The sequence below is a fragment of the Ranitomeya variabilis genome, chromosome 4, assembly GCF_051348905.1.
Source record: "Ranitomeya variabilis isolate aRanVar5 chromosome 4, aRanVar5.hap1, whole genome shotgun sequence".
Taxonomy (NCBI): Eukaryota; Metazoa; Chordata; class Amphibia; order Anura; family Dendrobatidae; genus Ranitomeya; species Ranitomeya variabilis.
The window spans coordinates 338,167,719-338,190,909 of NC_135235.1; the positions used below are offsets into that span (position 1 = coordinate 338,167,719).

General features: G+C 46.2%; 1 protein-coding gene across 5 annotated transcripts in view; it reads left to right on the top strand.

The window, feature by feature from the left end:
- The window catches only part of LOC143764734 (epsin-1-like), a 183,614-nt gene that overhangs the window by 108,949 nt on the left and 51,474 nt on the right, over nt 1-23,191 (top strand). The window lies entirely within an intron of this gene.

A 23,191-nucleotide genomic window follows, 5' to 3' on the forward strand; every position in this document is an offset into this window, starting at 1 on the left:
TGGGGGAGAAACGGCGCTGTGACCACGCCCATCCGACCTGACCAACTTGAGTGACAGGACAAAACGGCCACTTCACAAAGGTATTTCGGCAGCCTAACGGGGGTGTAAAGGCACCGAAAAGGCACTAATGTAAAGCCCAGCTCTGCCCCTATTTCACACTATTTTTATCTAATTTTTAAAAAACGGGGTGATAGGTTCCCTTTAAACACATGGGATAATTGGTTTTCCAGGTGATTCTAATTAAAGGAAAACTACTTAAAAATGATGTTCCACATTATTAAGCAGGTGACAGTTTTCAAGTAACATGGGAAAGAAAAAGGATCTCTCTGCTGCTGAAAAGCAACAAATAGTGCAATGCCTTGGTCCAGGGATGAAAACATTAGAAATTTCCCGAAAACTTAAGCGTGATCATCGTAGTGTTAAGAGATTTGTGGCTGTATTTGAGCACAGATGTGTTTGTGCTGATAAAGGCAGAATGAGGAAGATTTCTGCCAGGCAAGTTCATCGGATTAAGCGAGCAGCTGCTAAAAAGCCATTACAAAGCAACAAACAGTTATTTGAAGCTGCTGGTGCCTCTGGAGTCCCTCGAACCTCAAGGTGTAGGATCATTCAAAGGCTTGCTGTGGTGCATAAACCTACTATTCGGCCACCCTTAAACAGTGTTCACAAGCAGAAATGGTTGCATTAGGCCCACACATGCATGAAGACTAATTTCCAAACAGTCTTGTTTACTGATAAGCGTTGAGCAACCCTGGATGGTCCAGATGGATGGAGTAGTGGATGGCTGGTGGGTTGCCACCATGTCCCAACAAGGCTATAACGTCAGCAAGGAGGTGGAGGAGTCATATTTTGGGCCGGAATTATGGAGAAACTGCTGGTAGGGCCCTTTAAGGCTCCTGAAGGTGTGAAAATGACCTCTGCAAAGTATATAGAGTTTCTGACTTACAACTTTCCTCCATGGTATAAAAAGCAGAAATGTGCCTTCAGGAGCAAAATCATCTTCATGCATGACAATGCACCATCTCATGCTGCAAAGAATACCTCTGAGTCATTGGCTGCTTTGGGCATAAAAGGAGATAAACTCATGGTGTGGCCACCATCTTCCCCTGACCTCAACCCTATAGAGAACCTTTGGAGAATCATCAAGCAAAAGATCTATGAGGGTGGGAGGCCGTTCACATCAAAACAGCAGCTCTGGGAGGCTATTCCGACTTCATGCAAAGAAATACAAACAGAAACTCTCCAAAAATTCACAAGTCCAATGGATGCAAGAATTGTGAAGGTGATATCAAAGAAGGGTTAACATGTAACTTGGCCCGTTAAGATGTTTTGGAGTTAAATAGATTTTTTATTCAGTTAATGTCACCTCCTAATGCTGCAAATTCCACAAATGAGAATTTTCAGTTCTTTAAAACATATAAAATGTTTAGAAATTCTACTGTGCCTAATAATTTGGAACAGTGCATTTTAAGTTTTTATTCATTTTGGAGACTATACTGTTATCATTGGGAGTTTTTTTCAATAAAATACGATGTATATTCTAAAGGGTGATGACTTTTATTAGACTGACTGTCATTTGCACCAACCATTTAGGAAAATCCGATAAAAATGTCAGTTGCATAATAATTTGGAACATAGTGTAGTAATACTCCTATTCCTGCATGTAAGAGGTGAGAGCGTGGACTAGTGAAGTATAATAATACTCCTATTCCTGCATGTAAGAGGTGAGAGCGCGGACTAGTGAAGTATAATAATACTCCTATTCCTGCATGTAAGAGGTGAGAGCGGGGACTAGTGAAGTATAGTAATACTCCTATTCCTGCATGCAAGAGGTGAGAGCGTGGACTATTGATGTATAATAATACTCCTATTCCTGCATGTAAGAGGTGAGAGCGTGGATTGTGAAGTATAATAATACTCCTATTCCTGCATCTAAGAGGTAAGAGCGCGGACTAGTGAAGTATAATAATACTCCTATTCCTGCATGTAAGAGGTGAGAGCGTGGACTAGTGAAGCATAATAATACTCCTATTCCTGCATGTAAGAGGTGAGAGCGCGGACTAGTGAAGTATAATAATACTCCTATTCCTGCATGTAAGAGGTTAGCGCGCGGACTAGTGAAGTATAATAATACTCCTATTCCTGCATGTAAGAGGTGAGAGCATGGACTATTGATGTATAATAATACTCCTATTCCTGCATGTAAGAGGTGAGAGCGCGGATTGTGAAGTATATTAATACTCCTATTCCTGCATGTAAGAGGTGAGAGCGTGGACTATTGATGTATAATAATACTCCTAGTCCTGCATGTAAGAGGTGAGAGCGGGGACTAGTGAAGTATAATAATACTCCTATTCCTGCATGTAAGAGGTGAGATCGCGGACTAGTGAAGTATAATAATACTCCTATTCCTGCATGTAAGAGGTTACAGTGGGGACTAGTGAAGTATAATAATACTCCTATTCCTGCATGTAAGAGGTGAGAGCATGGACTAGTGAAATATAATAATACTCCTATTCCTGCATGTAAGAGGTGAGAGCGCGGACTAGTGAAGTATAATAATACTACTATTCTTACATGTAAGAGGTGAGAGCGGGGATTAGTGAAGTATAATAATACTACTATTCTTACATGTAAGAGGTTAGAGCGCGGACTAGTGAAGTATAATAATACTCCTATTCCTGCATGTAAGAGGTGACAGCGCGGACTAGTGAAGTATAATAATACTCCTATTCCTGCATGTAAGAGGTTAGAGGGCGGACTAGTGAAGTATAATAATACTCCTATTCCTGCATGTAAGAGATGAGAGCATTGACTATTGAAGTATAATAATACTCCTATTCCTGCATGTAAGAGGTGAGAGTGCGGACTAGTGAAGTATAATAATACTCCTATTCCTGCATGTAAGAGGTGAGAGCGTGGACTATTGATGTATAATAATACTCCTATTCCTGCATGTAAGAGGTGAGAGCGTGGATTGTGAAGTATAATAATACTCCTATTCCTGCATGTAAGAGGTGAGAGCGTGGACTAGTGAAGTATTATAATACTCCTATTCCTGCATGTAAGAGCTGAGAGCGCGGACTAGTGAAGTATAGTAATACTCCTATTCCTGCATGTAAGAGGTGAGAGCGCGGACTTGTGAAGTATAATAATACTCCTATTCCTGCATGTAAGAGGTGAGAGCGGGGACTAGTGAAGTATAGTAATACTCCTATTCCTGCATGTAAGAGCTGAGAGCGCGGACTAGTGAAGTATAATAATACTCCTATTCCTGCATGTAAGAGGTGAGAGCGGGGACTAGTGAAGTATAGTAATGCTCCTATTCCTGCATGTAAGAGGTGAGAGCGTGGACTAGTGAAGTATAATAATACTCCTATTCCTGCATGTAAGAGGTGAGAGCATGGACTATTGATGTATAATAATACTCCTATTCCTGCATGTAAGAGGTGAGAGCGTGGGCTAGTGAAGTATAATAATACTCCTATTCCTGCATGTAAGAGCTGAGAGCGCGGACTAGTGAAGTATAGTAATACTCCTATTCCTGCATGTAAGAGGTGAGAGCGCGGACTTGTGAAGTATAATAATACTCCTATTCCTGCATGTAAGAGGTGAGAGCGGGGACTAGTGAAGTATAGTAATACTCCTATTCCTGCATCTAAGATGTGAGAGCGTGGATTGTGAAGTATAATAATACTCCTATTCCTGCATGTAAGAGGTGAGAGCGTGGACTAGTGAAGTATAGTAATACTCCTATTCCTGCATGTAAGAGCTGAGAGCGCGGACTAGTGAAGTATAATAATACTCCTATTCCTGCATGTAAGAGGTGAGAGCGGGGACTAGTGAAGTATAGTAATGCTCCTATTCCTGCATGTAAGAGGTGAGAGCGTGGACTAGTGAAGTATAATAATACTCCTATTCCTGCATGTAAGAGGTGAGAGCATGGACTATTGATGTATAATAATACTCCTATTCCTGCATGTAAGAGGTGAGAGCGTGGGCTAGTGAAGTATAATAATACTCCTATTCCTGCATGTAAGAGCTGAGAGCGCGGACTAGTGAAGTATAATAATACTCCTATTCCTGCATGTAAGAGGTGAGAGCGCGGACTAGTGAAGTATAATAATACTCCTATTCCTGCATGTTAGAGGTGAGAGCGGGGGCTAGTGAAGTATAGTAATACTCCTATTCCTGCATGTAAGAGGTGAGCGCGTGGACTATTGATGTATAATAATACTCCTATTCCTGCATGTTAGAGATGAGAGCGTGGACTATTGATGTATAATAATAGTCCTATAACTGCATGTAAGAGGTGAGAGCGTGGATTGTGAAGTATAATAATACTCCTATTCCTGCATGTAAGAGGTGAGAGCGTGGACTAGTGAAGTATAATAATACTCCTATTCCTGCATGTAAGAGGTTAGCGCGCGGACTAGTGAAGTATAATAATACTCCTATTCCTGCATGTAAGAGGTGAGAGCGTGGACTAGTGAAGTATAATAATACTCCTATTACTGCATGTAAGAGGTGAGAGCGTGGACTATTGATGTATAATAATAGTCCTATTCCTGCATGTAAGAGGTGAGAGCGCGGATTGTGAAGTATAATAATACTCCTATTCCTGCATGTAAGAGGTTAGAGCGTGGACTATTGATGTATAATAATACTCCTATTCCTGCATGTAAGAGGTGAGAGCGGGGACTAGTGAAGTATAATAATACTCCTATTCCTGCATGTAAGAGGTGAGAGCGCGGACTAGTGAAGTATAATAATACTCCTATTCCTGCATGTAAGAGGTGAGAGCGCGGACTAGTGAAGTATAATAATACTCCTATTCCTGCATGTAAGAGGTGAGAGCGTGGACTAGTGAAGTATAATAATGCTCCTATTCCTGCATGTAAGAGGTGAGAGCGCGGACTAGTGAAGTATAATAATACTACTATTCTTACATGTAAGAGGTGAGAGTGCGGATTGTGAAGTATAATGATACTCTTATTCCTGCATGTAAGAGGTGAGAGCGTGGACTAGTGAAGTATAGTAATACTCCTATTCCTGCATGTAAGAGGTGAGAGCGCGGACTAGTGAAGTATAATAATACTCCTATTCCTGCATGTAAGAGGTGAGAGCGCGGACTAGTGAAGTATAATAATACTACTATTCTTACATGTAAGAGGTGAGAGTGCGGATTGTGAAGTATAATGATACTCTTATTCCTGCATGTAAGAGGTGAGAGCGTGGACTAGTGAAGTATAATAATACTCCTATTCCTGCATGTAAGAGGTGAGAGCGCGGACTAGTGAAGTATAGTAATACTCCAATTTATAGCCTCTAGTGTCAGTCCGGCCTCTGCAGAGTGACCTTTGTCTTGTTGTACGCTGTATACTGTACTGTGACCCTGAGGAGGGAAGCGCGTCATTACTGGGGATTAGCTATTACCCATACGCCCATTGTCGTATCCGGATACTGTCCTGCCCGAATACCTGGTAACAGAACGCCAGAGGGGTTGGCTGATATCTCACTGATACTCCTCCTAGCGTAACATACATTGGCAGCCGAATTATAGCCCTGCCGTCATCAGAAACCCCTGCTGTTCTATAATGGTGTCCTGGTGTTATTGTCTTAGCTGCAGGTTGCCATACATCTCTAATATGTAATAATACTCGCCACGTAATAAACGGCCAGGGTCACCAGCTCCAGAAAAATGGCAAAGTCTGAGTCAGCACCTCACCACAAGTACATTGATATTTAGGTAGTGGTTGCAAGTATGCCAAAAAGAGGATGATCCCAATTCTCCAGAATGTCCAAAAATGAAGAGAACGGCAACAACATTCACGTAGCAAAAAAAAAAAAAAAAAAAAGTCTGATTATATGACGTACTAATAGAGAGATTTTTTGCCACCGTGGATGCTGTTGCCACTCTCTTCACTTTATGGGTCAGAGCTGTTGAACCTAGAGAGGGTCTTAAAAGACCTCCCTATGTTATATCTGTGCTCCCTAATAGTGTATATGGAAGCAGGTTGTCTTATTGAGATGGCCATTTCAATGGCACAAAGCTAAAAAGAGCCTGTACACTGCAAACACCTTAATTGAGAGAGATGTGCTAGGAATACTGAAAATAGAATTATTTAACCAATGGGAGTTTGTGATCATTCACCTATGCCATGCCAGCCCCCCTCTGCTGTGCCAGCCCCCCTCTGCTGTGCCAGCTTCTCTGCTGTGCCAGCCCCTCCTCTGATGTACCAGCTTGTCTGCTGTGCCAGCCCCCCTCTGCTGTGCCAGCCCCCCTCTGCCGTGCCAGCCCCTCCTCTCATGTGCCAGCTTCTCTTGTGTTCCAGCCCCTCCTCTGATGTTCCAGCTTCTCTGCTGTGCCAGCCCCCCTCTGATGTTCCAGCTTCTCCTCTATGGTGCCAGCTTCTCTGCTGTGCCAGCCCCTCCTCTGATGTACCAGCTTCTCTGCTGTGCCAGCCCCTCCTCTGATGTACCAGCTTCTCTGCTGTGCCAGCCCCCCTCTGATGTGACAGCTTCTCCTCTATGGTGCCAGCTTCTCTGCTGTCTGTGCCAGCCCCTCCACTGATGTGCCAGCTTCTCTGCTGTGCCAGCACCTCCTCTGATGTACCAGCTTCCCTGCTGTGCCAGCCCCCCCCCGCCCCCCCCCACTGTGCCAACCCCTCCCTTTGCTGTGCCGGCCCCCTGTTATTGCACTGGTTAGTATAGAGACCCAGCTCATCGGATAGCATATGCTACATGAGATGTTTTTCGCCTCCGAAAAACACTGTTTAGCCACAGATATACTGGTGAGGTGATGTGCAGGTAAATGGCGTTTAAATCATGTCTGGCAGGCTTATTGTTAGTGCGGTTCAAGGAAGAAAATGAAGGTACATCCTCCCTGCAGCCGCTGCTTCCAGTCATCAGGGCAGTGCAGGGAGCTATTAGTCACTGCCCACTGAACAGTCAGTGCACTGTAATCACTCCTCTGCACCCTGACTGACTGTCTGACCACAGCGTACGCATACAGTGGGTGTGTGGAGGGTAGGTTGTTAATTAATGTGCTGGGCAGTGATTGCAGATTTAAATGTAGAAGTAGACTTTTAGTGAGAACCCTGCAAGGATGATGGTTGTACGCAGTCTGGAAACGCAGCTGAGCCCAATAAATGACACCCACTTGTGGGCAGTAAATACACTGCTCAAAAAATTAAAGGGAACACTAAAATCCCACATCCTAGATATCACTGAATGAAATATTCCAGTTGTGAATCTTTATTCATTACATAGTGGAATGTGTTGAGAACAATAAAACCTAAAAATGATCAACGTAAATCACAACTAATATCCCACGGAAGTCTGGAGTTGGAATGATGCTCAAAATCAAAGTGGAAAATGAAGTTACAGGCTGATCCAACTTCAGTGGAAATGCCTCATGACAAGGAAATGATGCTCAGTAGTGTGTGTGGCCTCCACGTGCCTGTATGAGCTCCCTACGATGCCTGGGCATGCTCCTGATGAGGCGGCGGATGGTCTCCTGAGGAATCTCCTCCCAGACCTGGACTAAAGCATCCGCCAACTCCTGGACAGTCTGTGGTGCAACGTGACTTTGGTGGATGGTGCGAGACATGATGTCCCAGAAGTGTTCAATCGGATTCAGATCTGGGGAACAGGCAGGCCAGTCTGTTGTGAACTCTATTTTTGGGCTCCCTCTAGTGGCCACAAGCGGTACTGTGTAGTGTCCTTGGTTGGTTTCCTATTTTAGCTCACCTGGATACTCAGTTCCTTGCCTGCTATCAATGTTTTCAGTGCTCTTCAGATTCCTTGTGTCTACCTTGCTCCCAGTCTCTCCAAGACAAGCTAAGTTTTTGTTTGATCATTTTTTGATTATCAGTGTTCATTATGTTTTTAGTCCAGCTCGCTAAAATGTGATTTCCTCGCTTGCTGGTTGCTCTAGGGGACTGAGTTTCTCCCCCCACACCGTGAGTTGGTGTGGGGGTTCTTGAAATCTCAGTGTGGATATTTTGTAAGGGTTTTTTACTGACCGCATAGATTCCCTTTTCTATTTTCTGCTATCTAGTATTAGTGGGCCTCATTTGCTGAATCTGGTTTCACCCCTGTGTATGTGCCTTCCTCTTACCTCACCGTTATTATCTGTTGGGGGCTTCTATATCTTTGGGGATTATTTCTCTGGAGGCAAGAGAGGTCTTTCTTTCTCTCTAGGGGTAGTTAGTTCCTCAGGCTGGCTCGAGACGTCTAGGATTTTTAGGCACGTTCACCGGCTACTTCTAGTGTGTTTGGATAGGTTCAGATTTGCGGTCAGTCCAGCTTGCCACCTCCCTGGAGCTTGTCCTACGTTTGTTACTTAGCTGGAGTAATTTGTGATCCTCAACCACTAAGGATCATAACAGTATAGCAGGCCCAAAAGTGTTTAATGCATCGCAGAAGTGGGATAAAAAGAAGACCTGAGTACATTTTTTTTTTTTTTTCCTCCCGCTTTTCCTTTGCTGCAGTCTGTTTAGCTTCTTTCATCCCCTTGAACTCCGGGTGGTTTTGAGCTCAGCTGCAGACATGAATGTTCAGACTCTGACTTCTAGTGTGGATCATCTTACTGCACGGGTGCAAAGTATTCAGGATTTTGTTATTCGTAGCCCTATGTCAGAACCAAAGATACCCATTCCTGAGTTGTTTTCTGGAGATAGATCTAGGTTTCAAAATTTTAAGAATAATTGTAAGTTATTTCTATCTCTGAGACCTCATTCCTCTGGTGATTCCCCTCAGCAAGTTAAAATTGTTATCTCCTTGTTGCGTGGCGACCCTCAAGATTGGGCTTTCTCTCTGGCACCAGGAGATCCTGCTTTGCTTAATGTAGATGCATTTTTTCTGGCTCTTGGACTGCTTTATGAGGAGCCTAATCTTGAGAATCAGGCAGACAAAGCGTTGCTGGCTATCTCTCAAGGTCAGGATGAAGCAGAGGTGTATTGTCAAAAATTTCGGAAATGGTCGGTGCTTACTCAATGGAATGAGTGTGCCCTGGCTGCAAATTTCAGAGAAGGTCTTTCTGAGGCCGTTAAGAATGTTATGGTGGGGTTTCCCACCCCTACAAGTCTGAGTGATTCTATGGCTTTAGCCTTTCAGGTTGATAGGCGTTTGCGGGAGCGCAAATCTGCTCATCCTTTGGCGGTATTTTCTGGACAGAGACCTGAGTCTATGCAATGTGACCGAACTCTGACCAGAATTGAGCGTCAAAGTCATAGACGTCAAAATGGGTTGTGCTTTTACTGTGGTGATTCTACTCATGTTATCTCAGCATGCTCTAAACGCTTAAAAAAAAAATCGCTAAACCTGTCACCATTGGTACTATACAGCCTAAATTTATTTTGTCTGTTACTTTGATTTGTTCTTTGTCGTCCTACCCGGTTATGGCTTTTGTGGATTCGGGTGCTGCCCTGAATCTGATGGATTTGTCGTTTGCCAGGCGCTGTGGTTTTGTCCTGGAGCCTTTGGAATTTCCTATTCCTCTGAGGGGAATTGATGCTACTCCATTGGCTGAGAATAAGCCTCAGTATTGGACGCAAATGACCATGTGCATGACTCCCGTACGTCAGGAGGTGATTCGCTTTCTCGTTCTGCATTATTTGCATGATGTTGTCGTTTTGGGTCTGCCATGGCTGCAAGCTCATAATCCAGTTTTAGATTGGAAAGCTATGTCTGTGTCAAGTTGGGGTTGTCAGGGAATTCATGGCGATACTCCGTTGGTGTCTATTGCTTCTGAGGTCCCTGAGTTTTTGTCTGACTACCAGGATGTATTTGATGAGCCCAGGTCCAGTGCCCTGCCCCCTCATAGGGATTGTGACTGTGCTATAAATTTAATTCCTGTTAGTAAATTCCCTAAGGGACGACTTTTTAATTTGTCTATACCAGAGCATGCCGCGATGCGTAGTTATATAAAGGAGTCTTTGGAGAAGGGACATATTCGCCCATCCTCTTCCCCTCTTGGTGCAGGATTTTTTTTTTGTGGCCAAGAAGGACGGTTCTTTGAGACCTTGTATAGATTATCGTCTTCTGAATAAAATTACAGTCAAATTTCAGTATCCTTTGCCACTATTGTCTGATTTGTTTGCTCGGATTAAGGGTGCCAGTTGGTTCACCAAGATAGATCTCCGTGGTGCGTATAACCTTGTGCGCATTAAGCAGGGAGATGAATGGAAAACAGCATTTAATACGCCCGAAGGCCATTTTGAGTACCTAGTGATGCCTTTTGGACTCTCTAATGCTCCTTCTGTGTTTCAGTCCTTCATGCATGACATCTTCCGAGAATATCTGGATAAATTTATGATTGTTTATTTGGATGACATTTTGGTCTTTTCTGATGATTGGGAGTCCCATGTGAAGCAGGTCAGGATGGTGTTTCAGGTCCTGCGTGCTAATGCTTTATTTGTGAAGGGCTCAAAATGCCTCTTCGGAGTACAGAAGGTCTCCTTTTTGGGTTTTATTTTTTCTCCTTCTACTGTGGAGATGGACCCAGTCAAGGTCCAGGCTATTCATGACTGGACTCAGCCCACGTCTGTTAAGAGTCTTCAGAAGTTCTTGGGTTTTGCTAATTTTTACCGTCGTTTCATCGCTAATTTTTCTAGCGTGGTTAAACCTTTGACGGATTTGACCAAGAAGGGTTCTGATGTGACTAATTGGTCTCCTGTGGCCGTGGAGGCCTTTCGGGAGCTGAAGCACCGGTTTTCTTCAGCTCCAGTCTTATGTCAGCCAGATGTCTCTCTTCCCTTCCAGGTCGAGGTTGATGCTTCTGAGATTGGAGCAGGGGCTGTCTTGTCGCAGAGAAGCTCTGATGGCTCTGTGATGAAGCCATGTGCTTTCTTTTCAAGAAAGTTTTCGCCTGCCGAGCGGAATTATTATGTTGGTATTCGGGAGTTGTTGGCTATGAAGTGGGCATTTGAGGAGTGGCGACATTGGCTCGAAGGAGCTAAACATCGTGTGGTGGTCTTGACTGATCACAAAAATCTGATTTACCTTGAATCTGCCAAGCGCCTGAATCCTAGACAGGCTCATTGGTCGTTGTTTTTCTCCCGTTTCAACTTCGTGGTCTCATACCTGCCTGGTCTGAAGAACGTGAAAGCTGATGCACTTTTTAGGAGTTTTGTGCCTGACTCTCCAGGAGTTTCTGAGCCGGCTGGTATTCTCAGAGAGGGAGTGATTTTGTCTGCCATTTCCCCAGATTTGCGACGAGTGCTGCAGAAATTTCAGGCGGATAGACCTGACCGTTGTCCACCAGAGAGACTGTTTGTCCCGGATAGATGGACCAGCAGAGTTATTTCCGAGGTTCATTCTTCGGTGTTGGCGGGTCATCCTGGGATTTTTGGTACCAGAGATTTGGTGGCTAGGTCCTTCTGGTGGCCTTCCTTGTCGCGGGATGTGCGTTCCTTTGTGCAGTCTTGTGGGATTTGTGCTCGGGCTAAGCCTTGCTGTTCTCGTGCCAGCGGTTTGCTTTTGCCTTTGCCTGTTCCGAAAAGGCCTTGGACGCACATTTCCATGGATTTTATTTCGGATCTTCCAGTATCTCAGAGAATGTCTGTCATCTGGGTGGTGTGTGATCGTTTTTCCAAAATGGTCCATTTGGTGCCCTTGCCTAAGTTGCCTTCTTCCTCCGATTTGGTTCCTCTATTTTTTCAGAATGTGGTTCGCTTGCACGGCATTCCTGAAAATATTGTGTCTGATAGAGGATCCCAGTTTGTGTCCAGGTTTTGGCGGACTTTTTGTGCTAAGATGGGCATTGATTTGACTTTTTCGTCGGCCTTCCATCCTCAGACTAATGGCCAAACCGAGCGAACTAATAAGACGTTGGAAACTTATTTGAGATGTTTTGTTTCTGCTGATCAGGATTATTGGGTGACTTTTTTGCCTTTGGCCGAGTTTGCCCTTAATAATCGGGCTAGTTCTGCTACTTTGGTTTCACCTTTTTTCTGCAATTCTGGTTTCCATCCTCGTTTTTCCTCGGGTCAGGTTGAGTCTTCTGACTGTCCTGGGGTGGATTCTGTGGTGGATAGGTTGCAGCAGATTTGGAACCATGTGGTGGACAATTTGAGGTTGTCACAGGAGAAGGCTCAGCGCTTTGCCAACCGCCGCCGCGGTGTGGGTCCCCGACTTCGTGTTGGGGATTTGGTGTGGCTGTCTTCTCGGTATGTTCCTATGAAGGTCTCCTCTCCTAAATTCAAGCCTCGCTTCATCGGTCCTTATAAGATCTTGGAAATCCTTAACCAGGTGTCTTTTCGTTTGGATCTCCCAGCATCGTTTGCCATTCATAATGTGTTCCATAGGTCTTTGTTGCGGAGGTATGTGGTACCTGTGGTTCCTTCTGTTGAGCCTCCTGCTCCGGTGCTGGTCGAGGGCGAATTGGAGTACGTGGTGGAGAAGATTTTGGATTCTCGTATCTCTAGACGGAGGCTTCAGTATTTGGAAGGGCTATGGTCAGGAGGATAATTCCTGGGTTGTCGCCTCTGATGTTCATGCGGCCGATTTGGTTCGTGCCTTCCACGCGGCTCATCCTGATCGCCCTGGGGGTCTTGATGAGGGTTCGGTGACCCCTCCTCAAGAGGGGGGGGTACTGTTGTGAACTCTATTTTTGGGCTCCCTCTAGTGGTCACAAGCGGTACTGTGTAGTGTTGTCTTTCTGCAGGTTGCAGCATCAGCTGGTTCGTTATCCTTGGTTGGTTTCCTATTTTAGCTCACCTGGATACTCAGTTCCTTGCCTGCTATCAATGTATTCAGTGCTCTTCAGATTCCGTGTGTCTACCTTGCTCCCAGTCTCTCCAAGACAAGCTAAGTTTTTGTTTGATCATTTTTTGATTATCAGTGTTCATTATGTTTTTAGTCCAGCTCGCTAAAATGTGATTTCCTCGCTTGCTGGTTGCTCTAGGGGACTGAGTTTCTCCCCCCACACCGTGAGTTGGTGTGGGGGTTCTTGAAATCTCAGTGTGGATATTTTGTAAGGGTTTTTTTACTGACCGCATAGATTTCCTTTTCTATTTTCTGCTATCTAGTATTAGTGGGCCTCATTTGCTGAATCTGGTTTCACCCCTGTGTATGTGCCTTCCTCTTACCTCACCGTTATTATCTGTTGGGGGCTTCTATATCTTTGGGGATTATTTCTCTGGAGGCAAGAGAGGTCTTTCTTTCTCTCTAGGGGTAAAGTTAGTTCCTCAGGCTGGCTCGAGACGTCTAGGATTTTTAGGCACATTCACCGGCTACTTCTAGTGTGTTTGGATAGGTTCAGATTTGCGGTCAGTCCAGTTTGCCACCTCCCTAGAGCTTGTCCTACGTTTGTTACTTACCTGGAGTAATTTGTGATCCTCAACCACTAAGGATCATAACACCAGTCCATAGCTGCAATGCCTTCATCTTGCAGGAACTGCTAACACTCCAGCCACATGAGGTCTGGCATGGTCCTGCATTAGGAGGAACCCAGGGCCAATCGCACCAGCATATAGTCTCACAAGGGGTCTGAGGATCTCATCTCAGTACCTAATGGCAGTCAGGCTACCTCTGGTGAGCACATGGAGGGCTGTGCGGCCCTCCAAAGAAATGCCACCCCACACCACTACTGATCCACTGCCAAACCTGTCACGCTGAAGGATGTTGCAGGCAGCAGATTGCTCTCCACGGCATCTCCAGACTGTCACGTCTGTCACATGTGCTCAGTGTGAACCTGCTTTCATCTGTGAAGAGCACAGGGAGCCAGTGGCGAATTTGCTAATCCTGGTGTTCTGTGGCAAATGCCAATCGTCATGCACGGTGTGGGCTGTGAGCACAACCCCCATCTGTGGACGTCGGGCACTCAGACCATCCTCATGGAGTCGGTTTCTAACAGTTTGTGCAGACACATGCACATTTGTGGCCTACTGGAGGTCATTTTGCAGGGCTTTGGCAGTGCTCCTCCTGTTCCTTGCTCCGCCTGTTCCTCCTCCTTGCACAAAGGCTGAGGTAGCAGCCTGTTGCCCTCCTACGGCCTCCTCCACCTCTCCTGGTGTACTGGCCTCTCTCCTGGTAGCGCCTCCAGCCTCTGGACACTACGCTGACAGACACAGTAAACCACAGCTCGCATTGATGTGCCATCCTGGATGAGCTGCACTACCTGAGCCACTTGTGTGGGTTGTAGAGTCCGTCTCATGCTACCACGAGTGTGAAAGCACAACCAACATTCAAAAGTGACCAAAACATCAGCCAGAAAGCATTGGTACTGAGATGTGGTCTGTGGTCCCCACCTGCAGAATCACTCCTTTGAGTGTCTTGATAATTGCCAATAATTTCCATCTGTTGTCTATTCCATTTGCACAACAGCATGTGAAATTCATTGTCAAACAGTGTTGCTTCCTAAGAGGATAGTTTGATTTCACAGAAGTTTGATTTACTTGTAGTTATATTCTGTTGTTTAAGTGTTCCCTTTATTTTTTTGAGCAGTGTACATTCAAAGGGAATCTGTCACCCCATTTTTGGCCTATAAACTGCGGCCACTGCCATCGGGCTTATCTACAGCATTACAGCTGCGGAAAGATCCGATGGGTGTCGCGGTCTAGCGCCTCCCATCTTCATAGGATGACGTCCTCTTCTTTGCTTCCTGCCGTGGGTCTGGCGCAGGCGTACTTTATGTGCCCTGTTGAGGGCAGAGCAAAGTACTGCAGTGCGGTGGCGCCGGGAAAGGTCAGAGAGGCCCAGCACCTGTGCACTGCAGTGCTTTGCTCTGCCCTCAACAGGACAGATGAAGTACGCCTGCACCGGAGCCACGGCGGGAAGCAAAGAAGAGGACGTCATCGTATGAAGATGGGAGGCGCTGGACCGGACTGCGACGCCCATCGGACCAGACCACCCCTGGGTGAGTATAATCTAACTTGTTTTTCTCATCTTTCAGGATACATGGGGGGCTTATCTACAGCATTACAGAATGCTGTAGATAAGCCCCTGATGGCGGTGGCCGCAGCTTATAGGCCAAAAATGGGGTGACAGATTCCCTTTCAAAAGTTTTGTCATCATTTGAGCGTGCATAGATATGTCATGTAGGGCACTCTCATCCAAAGTATAACTTTCCAGACAGTGCCAAGACAAGCCATATGTCTGTGAAGAGGTGTGCCATCACAGCCGTCCTGTGCTGGGAAAGCAAAGAGACCCTGCATCCTTACAGCCGTCCATGAAGCCGTGCATAGGTAGGGCGTCACAGGCACACACCGATGAAGCAGCGTTGTAGGGCGATGACACTTGCGACATTTCGGGGCAGACCCATTTCTAAAGCGTGATAGTCCAGTGATCGTCTCAGGTTTGTTCGTCGGAAGATTGCTAGCATGTTTAACAAAGCGTCCACCCCGAAACATGACAAATGTGATGAACCCTTTGTCTGAGACTAAGAAACAAACAAAATGCATGAGCATGAATATTCTGTATTACATAAATTCAAAAGTGAGCTGGACCGCAGAGTGAAGGCAAAAGGGCCTACAAGTGCTAAGCATCTCTGGGAACTGCTTCAAGATTGTTGGAAGACCATTCCCGGTGACTACCTCTTGAAGTGCATCAAGAGAATGCCAAGAGTGTGGAAAGCAGTCATCAAAGCTGGCTACTTTGAAGAACCTAGAATATAAGACATAATTTCAGTTGTTTCACACTTATTTGTTAAGTATATAATTCCACATGTGTTAATTCATAGTTTTGATGCCTTCAGTGTGAATGTACAATTTTCATAGTCATGAAAAATGCAGAGAAATCTTTGAATGAGAAGGTGTGTCCAAACTTTTGGTCTGTACTGTATATCAATTTGACCTGTGTAACATCCCTTGTTCTTTTTTTGTGAATTTACGTAGTATGATGATAGATTCATATCAGTCCTTTTATATATAAATACGCTCATGGTCTTTCTGTACAATTTTGTCTTAAGTGTTCCACTGAGAATACCTATACCATGTGTTGTTGTCACATAAGTTGCCTTAACCTAAAGACCGTGTCAGGTTGGCGCCGCTATACTGATTAATGAGACCTGGTGATGAAATCAGTCTTGTGGTTGATGTGTAATCTTTATTATTAGTTTTGAGTTAATGATATGCCCGTGCTTCGGGGCGGCCTGTGGGGGTCTGCATGTGGTGCTCTGATTAGGTATTCATAATGCAGACTGCTGACAGGTCACTGATCTCTCACTGACCCGCCCCCTAGTTTACATAAATAAATAAATATATATATATATATATATATATATATATATATATATAAATATATAATATTTTTTTTTATTCCATCTCTGCAGGCAGGCACCAGTGGTTTGTTTGAGGTTATTCTGCAATTATTAAAAAAAAAAAAAAAAAAAGAAATAAATCTGTTTGAAAATGGCGCCGGGCGCACCTGCACGATATCAGCTATTGGATTACCAATATCTGCTGCTGCACATGCGCAGGCGGCTCCATCTTTGTAAAGAAAACAAAAAAAAGTCCTCCTCCAAGATGGAGGCAATAAATCTGGTGTGATTTACCCCAGTCCATTAGTCCATATTGCAGTTTTCCTTGTTAAGGCGGTGACATATAACTTTGTTACAGACTTGTTTTGTAGCCAGGTGAATGGAGCTAAAGTCAACAATCCTTAGTAACTTTGCGCATAAGCGACTTACAAATGAATGTGCCAAACACAGCAATGAGGAAGGAAGGAGCAGGCTGCCAGTCTCAGACTTCATCACATTTCCCGTCCTTTGCATCCTGTAGCTCCACAAGTACTTGTGGGTAGTGCTGGAGATGATAAAGACTCTGAGAGGAAGTGGTTCCCATGGACCTTTTCTTGTTTTCCCTTCTTTATCATGAGCTTTAGAGCTAAATATGTTGATGCATAAAATTGGGGATCAGGAAATGTGCAAGCCCTAGGAACAAGTGTGGCCCAAACCTTAGTGGTGCAGATTCTCAGGATTTCCAGCTTCTCCTCTTCTAGCAGTAATGATAGTCAGTTTTCTGTGCTGCCGCGCTCGGTGGTTGAGCGGTGTATACCCCCGGCCCTCACCACAGCACCTGTGTGCGTTGTATAGTGACAGCTGCTAATCCCTGTGGTTGGACTAGGCTGCACCAGACCAGTTGTCCTATTATATCCTGCTGATAAAACACTGATTGTATTGAAACAGCAAAACACAGCCCAGTCAGTGACACACTGCTAGAATCAGGGTCACTTACCATACACTATAGCAAAAACCTGATGACAGATTCCCGTTCAACTTTTTATTTCTTCATTTTATTATTATTATTTTTTAGAAACGAGAATTTAGCTATTGTTACCTGCTCTATTCACACCTATAGATGATCTAGACAAAGGGATACATATACAAAGACGTGTATAAAAAGCTGCACAAGACAAAAAACACCCCTGTTGGTATATTACTAATGAGAATAAAATTTAACATGAAAAAATGTCTCTGCGCTATGTAATGTGAACATGTGCGGTATTTAGTCCTGCAAATAATGGAGCACGGTGTTAAACGTGTAACACAAATGGGTATCCTTGTGGTTCACACTTTACATCCACATTTCCACTGGTATAGGGATGATACTCGCACGAGTTGGTGGAAAGAAGTCTCCAAAGCTTGTTGCAGCACACTGTGTTACACGTTTAGCACCGTGCGTCATTATTTGCCGGCATCAATGTAAGGCCGCTGACACACGGCTTCTATAGTCCTGCTGTCTAGAGCGGACACACTGCTTCTATAGTCCTGCTGCCTAGAGCTGACACACGGCTTCTGTAGTCCTGCTGTCTAGAGCGGACACACTGCTCCTATAGTCCTGCTGCCTAGAGCTGACACACGGCTTCTATAGTCCTGCTGTCTAGAGCGGACACACTGCTTCTATAGTCCTGCTGCCTAGAGCTGACACACGGCTTCTGTAGTCCTGCTGTCTAGAGCGGACACACTGCTCCTATAGTCCTGCTGCCTAGAGCTGACACACGGCTTCTATAGTCCTGCTGTCTAGAGCGGACACACTGCTCCTATAGTCCTGCTGCCTAGAGCTGACACACGGCTTCTGTAGTCCTGCTGCCTAGAGCTGACACACGGCTTCTGTAGTCCTGCTGCCTAGAGCTGACACGGCTTCTATAGTCCTGCTACCTAGAGCTGACACACGGCTTCTATAGTCCTGCTGTCTAGAGCGGACACACTGCTTCTATAGTCCTGCTGCCTAGAGCTGACACACGGCTTCTGTAGTCCTGCTGCCTAGAGCTGACACACGGCTTCTATAGTCCTGCTACCTAGAGCTGACACACTGCTTCTGTAGTCCTGCTGCCTAGAGCTGACACACGGCTTCTGTAGTCCTGCTGCCTAGAGCTGACACACGGCTTCTGTAGTCCTGCTGCCTAGAGCTGACACACGGCTTCTATAGTCCTGCTACCTAGAGCTGACACACTGCTTCTGTAGTCCTGCTGCCTAGAGCTGACACACGGCTTCTGTAGTCCTGCTGCCTAGAGCTGACACACGGCTTCTATAGTCCTGCTGCCTAGAGCTGACACACGGCTTCTGTAGTCCTGCTGTCTAGAGCGGACACACTGCTCCTATAGTCCTGCTGCCTAGAGCTGACACACGGCTTCTATAGTCCTGCTGTCTAGAGCGGACACACTGCTTCTATAGTCCTGCTGCCTAGAGCTGACACACGGCTTCTGTAGTCCTGCTGTCTAGAGCGGACACACTGCTCCTATAGTCCTGCTGCCTAGAGCTGACACACGGCTTCTATAGTCCTGCTGTCTAGAGCGGACACACTGCTCCTATAGTCCTGCTGCCTAGAGCTGACACACGGCTTCTGTAGTCCTGCTGCCTAGAGCTGACACACGGCTTCTGTAGTCCTGCTGCCTAGAGCTGACACGGCTTCTATAGTCCTGCTACCTAGAGCTGACACACGGCTTCTATAGTCCTGCTGTCTAGAGCGGACACACTGCTTCTATAGTCCTGCTGCCTAGAGCTGACACACGGCTTCTGTAGTCCTGCTGCCTAGAGCTGACACACGGCTTCTATAGTCCTGCTACCTAGAGCTGACACACTGCTTCTGTAGTCCTGCTGCCTAGAGCTGACACACGGCTTCTGTAGTCCTGCTGCCTAGAGCTGACACACGGCTTCTGTAGTCCTGCTGCCTAGAGCTGACACACGGCTTCTATAGTCCTGCTACCTAGAGCTGACACACTGCTTCTGTAGTCCTGCTGCCTAGAGCTGACACACGGCTTCTGTAGTCCTGCTGCCTAGAGCGGACACACTGCTCCTATAGTCCTGCTGCCTAGAGCTGACACACGGCTTCTGTAGTCCTGCTGCCTAGAGCTGACACACGGCTTCTGTAGTCCTGCTGCCTAGAGCTGACACGGCTTCTATAGTCCTGCTACCTAGAGCTGACACACGGCTTCTATAGTCCTGCTGTCTAGAGCGGACACACTGCTTCTATAGTCCTGCTGCCTAGAGCTGACACACGGCTTCTGTAGTCCTGCTGCCTAGAGCTGACACACGGCTTCTATAGTCCTGCTACCTAGAGCTGACACACTGCTTCTGTAGTCCTGCTGCCTAGAGCTGACACACGGCTTCTGTAGTCCTGCTGCCTAGAGCTGACACACGGCTTCTATAGTCCTGCTGCCTAGAGCTGACACACGGCTTCTGTAGTCCTGCTGCCTAGAGCTGACACACGGATTCTATAGTCCCGCTGCCTAGAGCTGACACACGCCTTCTGTAGTCCTGCTGCCTAGAGCTGACACACGGCTTCTGTAGTCCTGCTGCCTAGAGCTGACACACGGCTTCTGTAGTCCTGCTGCCTAGAGCTGACACACGGCTTCTGTAGTCCTGCTGCCTAGAGCTGACACGGCTTCTATAGTCCTGCTACCTAGAGCTGACACACGGCTTCTATAGTCCTGCTGTCTAGAGCGGACACACTGCTTCTATAGTCCTGCTGCCTAGAGCTGACACACGGCTTCTGTAGTCCTGCTGCCTAGAGCTGACACACGGCTTCTATAGTCCTGCTACCTAGAGCTGACACACTGCTTCTGTAGTCCTGCTGCCTAGAGCTGACACACGGCTTCTGTAGTCCTGCTGCCTAGAGCTGACACACGGCTTCTATAGTCCTGCTGCCTAGAGCTGACACACGGCTTCTGTAGTCCTGCTGCCTAGAGCTGACACACGGATTCTATAGTCCCGCTGCCTAGAGCTGACACACGCCTTCTGTAGTCCTGCTGCCTAGAGCTGACACACGGCTTCTGTAGTCCTGCTGCCTAGAGCTGACACACGGATTCTATAGTCCTGCTGCCTAGAGCTGACACACGGCTTCTGTAGTCCTGCTGCCTAGAGCTGACACAAGATTAAAGGCTGCTCAACACGAAGACTAAAACTGTGGACGACTCGAGAACTGTCTGCCAGCTGTGGCTAGTAACTATTATACACTTGTCCCTATAAAGGACTTAATTAAAATCAACAAAAATTATTATATGGCCAACTCCATTAACCATTGGTTTTAGTAGATAACGAACTGTGCTGCCAACCGTGGTATTTGCTTTGTCAACTACGGCTATTGGGTAATGAATTTTATTGCATGGTGTATAGTGTGTGTGTGACTGTTATTTTGAATACCGTATTTTTCAGATTATAAGATGCACTTTTTCCCAAAAAAATTTTTTGGGAAATGGGGGTGCGTCTTTTATAACGCGAATGTACCTTACGGTACCGTTGCTGCAGGCCGCAGGCTGGGACGAAGGAGTGTCCGGCGGTGCTGCGGGGTGTCCGACATTGCTACACAGTGCTCTGCGGGTGTCTCCAGTGCCCGGTGGTACTGCGGGGGTGTCCGGCGGTGCTACTGCAGGTGTCCGGCGCTGCTGCCCGGTGCTCTGCTGGTGTCTCCAATGCTGCGGGTGCGCGGCTGGCGCTGCCCGTTGCTGCTGCGGCGGTCTCCAGCGCTGCAGGGGCCCACCCCGGCAGTCCCGTGGTTTCCTGTGCGGTGGACTCCTAGAAAATGGCCCCGGGTAGGGTGGCACATGCGCAGATGGAAATCTCGGCCCTGGATCTCGGGAGAAGAGATTTCAGCGCTGAGATCTCATCTTCCGAGATCTCATCTGCGCATGCGCCGCCCTGCCCAGCGGCCATTTTACCGGAGTCCGCCGCACAGGAAATGATGGTACTGCCGGGGCTCTGGCCTTTCACAAAATGTTGGCAGAGCCCCACCAGCACCGGACACCGCCGCAGCAGCACCAGGCAGCGCCGCCGGGGACCCGCAGCACCAGAGACACCAGCAGAGCACCGGGCAGCAGCGCCAGACACCAGCAGCACTGCCGAACACCCCTTCATCTCAGCCTGGAGCATCACCCCACTCCTGCCTCCTCCAGCAGCGACCCTGGGTCCCCGCTTCACCGCAGCCACCACCCCCGGTAAGCAATAAGACGCACCACCATTTTATTAAAAAACAAATTCCTATTTTTCTTCTCAAACTTTGGAGTGCGTCTTATAATCCAGAGCGTCTTATCAAGCGAAAAATACGGTATATCCTTTTTTTTTATTGCAATTTGCTATGCGTGACTAACAAATGAAATTATCAAGCAGGCGCAGGCATTTGCACAATTGATGGGGTTTAGTGTGGATGGGATCTTATAGGACTAAATACCACACATGTTCACACTATAGTGCAGAAACGTTTTTTCATTATACTTTTTTTTTTTTTTTTATAGTGCCGTTTATTCCATGGTACTTGACATGTGAAAAGAGGAATCTAATATATAAAGCTGAATGTGTGTGTGTGTGTGTATGTGTGTGTATGTCCGGGATTGGCATCTGCACCGTCGCAGCTACAGCCACAAAATGTTGCACAGTCACACGTCTGGACCCCGAGAGCGTCATAGGCTATGTTGTGAGGCAAAATATTAACCCCGCGCGTTCCAATAAACCAAACAATTTTGCCCCTATCTACATAATGGGGAAAAAGTGAAAGGAAAAGTGTTGGAGGCAAATTGACAGCTGCCAGATGTGAACAAGGGGGACATAATGAGTGAGAGCAATGGCGCCAAAGAGTATATACCGTACAGTTGCTAAGGTGGGGCCCCGACATGGGATACTCACCACACACAGGGATATGAACACACACAAAATGCCCCACACACTACCACGTGCTTGAACACATATATACCACCCTCAGCACACATTTCACCACACATACACCAACCTCGCCACATAAAAGTCGAAACACAAAAGTCGCCCCTCAAAACTCGCCACACGCAAAACTCGCCACATGCAAAACTCGCCACATGCAAAACTAGGCTCACGCAAAACTCGCCACACGTGCAAAACTCACCTCATGCAAAACTCGCCACACGCAAAACTTGCACACGCGGAAAAATTGCCACATGCACAAAAGTTGCAACACATGCAAAAGTTGCCTCACACAAAACTTGCACATACTCAAAACGCACCACACATAAAACTCGCCACGCGCAAAACTCGCCATGCGCAAAACTTGCTGCACACAACTTGCTACACTAACCTGTCACATGCAACTCGACACACAAAAAGTTGCTACACGCATGTCGCCACACAAAACTCATCTCACAAAAGTCGCTACATGCATGTCGCCACACGCAACTCAACACACACAACTTGACACATGAAACTCGCCCTAAAGCACACACAAGTCTGGTATTATCCTTCAAAAATAAAAATCTGATTAATAAGCAGACAAACTGCAAGAGCAACAAATGTACCATATAGGAAATACAGCAGCTGTCAGTCACATGACCTGTCTATTATGTGTATGTGTGAGCTAGTATATACTGCCAGGGGGAGGGCTTCCTGTTGGCTGGGGATTTATCAGGCTGCCAATTAGGCTTACAAATACTGAGGTAAAAATACTGACCAAATAACGTGTGAATGCGGTCTAATATAGGAGGATCTGACACACAGGTATATACTATATACAGGGGAGATGACACACATATATACTATATACAGGGGAGATGACACACAGGTATATACTATAATACAGGAGGAGATGACATACAGGTTTATACTATATACAGGAGGAGATGACACACACATATATACAGGGGAGATGACACACAGGTATATACTATATACAGGAGGAGATGACACACTGATATATACTATAGGGGAGATGACATACAGGTACATACTATATACAGGGGAGATGACACACAGGTATATACTATATACAGGGGAGATAACGCACAGGTA